A 3,259-nucleotide genomic window follows, 5' to 3' on the forward strand; every position below is an offset into this window, starting at 1 on the left:
TCCTCTCCGGCGACCTCCTCCTCCTCCTCTCCGGCGAACTCCTCCTCCTCCTCCTCTCCGGCGATGTAGGCGAGCGCCTCTCCGGTGACCTCCTCCTCCTCTCCGGCGAACTCCTCTCCAGCGAACTCCTCTCCGGCAAAAGAACACGGCAAAAGAACGTTCAAGATCCAAAAACAGGAACAAAATTTGAAATAATATTGTGCCAAAAAATGAGCAAAAATGAGCAAAAAATGGGCAAAAAAATCACGATCCAGATCCAAATTCAAAATTCAAAAATAGCAATGGCGCACGGTGGGGGTTAGACGGTGCGCCACTACTATTTTCCCGCCTTGAAAATTCAAAAATACTAATGGCGCACCAGTGGCCTATACTAATGGCGCACCGTGGCCTATACTAATGAGGCACCAGTGGTGCGCCATTAGTATACCACTGGTGCGCCATTAGTATACCAGATACTAATGGCGCACCAGTGGTGCGCCATTAGTAAAAAATACTAGTGGCGTGATACTAATGGCGCACCAGTTATGCGCCATTAGTAGGCAAAACTGGTGCGCCATTAGTAGCCCTTTTCCTAGTAGTGGTAAGGTGTTTTGGTGATTGATGACAACGCGTTTGCGGACTAATCGTGTGCCTTGAGTATCCCAGACATTTCATCGCTAGGCACAAGACGGTTGGGTGCCCCTCGAACACTGTTGAAGACGACGTCTTTTCTACGTTTCTTTTTGGTGGATTTGAGTCGTAGGAAAGTCGTACTATTAAGAGGGGGTCCGCGTTGTAAAGGTTTGGGTGGAATCATCACGTACACGTCTCCTTCTTGTCCCCTCCTTTTCCCTTGGAGCTTCCTCCGCTTTCTCGCCTCCCTGGTTCTGGCTGCTGAGTTGGGTCGCGGTAGTACTGCTCCAGGAGAGCGGTAGTACTATAGGCACCAGCGGTAGTACCGTGCTGCGGCGCGGTAGTACCGCAGGTGCCCATAGTAGTACCGCTCCCTTGGAGCTGAACTACCACTACCCACCAGGCTAGTACCGCTCCTTCGCGGTAGTAGGGGCGGATGTAATTTTTTACATCCGCACCTACCGCGGTAGTACCGCTTTCGCTCCGCGGTAGTACCGCGCTATGCTGTCAGGCAGTAGTACCGCCCCTCGACAGTACTACTGTGTCGGGTTTTTGCTTCTTCTGTTTTTTTGCGGAAGTAGGCACGGATGTTTCCTCCCCCCTGGCTAGGGGATTTCTGCCTTGCGGTAGTACCGCATGGAGGCGCGGTAGTGCCGCGCTTGTGGAAGTACCGCCCTCAGCTCCTGCGCGTCAGATCTGACCTTGCTGTCGCTGGGGTTGCGACAGTACCGTGGGCCAGTACGGTAGTATCGCATGGTCGTGCGGTAGTACCGCTTGGTATCAAGCAGTAGTACCGCGCAACCCTGCGGTAGTACCGCTGGCCTGGCGCATTAGTACCGCTGGCCGCGGGCTGGTTGGTGGGTAACTGTTGGATCTTTGTCCTACACTATATAAGGGGTCCCCTTTTCCCCGTTGACCTATCTCTTCGAACCCTAAGCTCCATTATTGCTCTAAGCTCCATTTTTGCCCGATCTCACTCCCTAGCTAATCAAACTTGTTGATTTGTTTGGGAGTGGTTGAGAAGGCCTCGATCCACACTTCCACCAAGAGAAATTTGATTCCCCCCACTAATCCCTTGCGGATCTTGTTACTCTTGGGTGTTTGATCATCCTAGACGGTTGAGGTCACCGCAAAGCCATAGTCCATTGTGGTGAAGCTTCGTGGTGTCGTTGGGAGCCTCCAATTGAGTTGTGGAGATTGCCCCAACCTTGTTTGTAAAGGTTCGGTCGCCGCCTCCAAGGGCATCAATAGTGGAATCACGGCATCTTGCATTGTGTGAGGGCGTGAGGAGAATACGGTGGCCCTAGTGGCTTCTTGGGGAGCATTGTGCCTCCACACCGCTCCAACGGAGACGTACTTCCTCTCAAAGGGAAGGAACTTCGGCAACACATCCTCGTCTCCATCGTCTCCACTCTTGGTTATCTCGTGCCTTTACTTGTGCAAGCTTATTTGTTTCATATCACTTGCTTGCTTGTGTTCCTATCCTTGTTGCATCATATAGGTTGCTCACCTAGTTGCATATCAAGACAACCTACTTTGATGCAAAGTTTAAATTGTTAAAGAAAAGCTAAAAATTGTTAGTTGCCAATTCACCCCCCCCCTCTAGTCAACCATATCGATCCTTTCAATTGGTATCAGAGTCTCGTCTCTTTATTAAGGACTTTACCATCCGAAGAGTATGGTTGATACCGTAGACGGTGTGGAGGAACAGTCCGGAGCGAATCCGACCTCGTCTACGGGCGATGGGGGAACCTTGGTCTCTCGTGAGGAGTTCAATGTGGCCTTGGAGACATTGTAAACCTCCATGACGACCGAGGTTGAAAGCATGCTTACTAAATACCTTGAGGGGCTTAAACTATCCACCGCACCATTGAAAGTGGGTGATCCCACCGACAAGGTGACGGATGCTATCTCCGATAAGGGGGAAGCTAGTAGTGAAAAGGCTCCTTCTTCTAGTGGTAAAAATGGCACCAGCATCTTTGCTCATGTGGAACCACCCCTTGTTTATGGTGGACCGGTTCCTTCCACTCATTTGAATCATGTCGGTCCTCCCCCTAAGATTGTGAAAAATGAGGACTTTGATTCTTGGGTTTACCGCTTTAAACGTCATTTAAATCATGTGAACACTAACCTTTGGAGAATCATTGAAGAAGGTTTCTATCCGCATGATCCAAGCAACTTCACTCCTCGAGAAGCCGCGGATAATCAATTCAATGAGAATGCTCTCTTCATCATTCAAGATGCAATTCCACCCGAAGACCTACCTCATCTTCGGCCCTTCGCCTTGGCCAAAGACGCATGGCATTGTGTTGTCTCTCTCTACCGGGGAAGGGCAAGCATTCAACGCTCCAACTATGAAGTGGTGCAAGATGAGGCCGATGAGTTTGCAATGAAAGAAGATGAAGAACCTCATGAGCTTTATCGGAGAGTAAGCAAACTTGCGATCTCACTACGAGATCACGGGAGCAAGGACACGGATGACAATTGGATCAAGCGCAAATTCCTCAAGGCAATGATGCCCTACCACAAGGCCACGTCCTCCGTCATTCGTTAAAGACCGGACTTCCACACTTTGACCTCAAGCGAAGTGTTGGATGAGTTTGTGGCCATGAACATTTTGGACAAGACCGCCGACAATGCGATACTT

The sequence above is a fragment of the Triticum dicoccoides genome, chromosome 7A, assembly GCF_002162155.2.
Source record: "Triticum dicoccoides isolate Atlit2015 ecotype Zavitan chromosome 7A, WEW_v2.0, whole genome shotgun sequence".
In the NCBI taxonomy this organism is placed as follows: Eukaryota; Viridiplantae; Streptophyta; class Magnoliopsida; order Poales; family Poaceae; genus Triticum; species Triticum dicoccoides.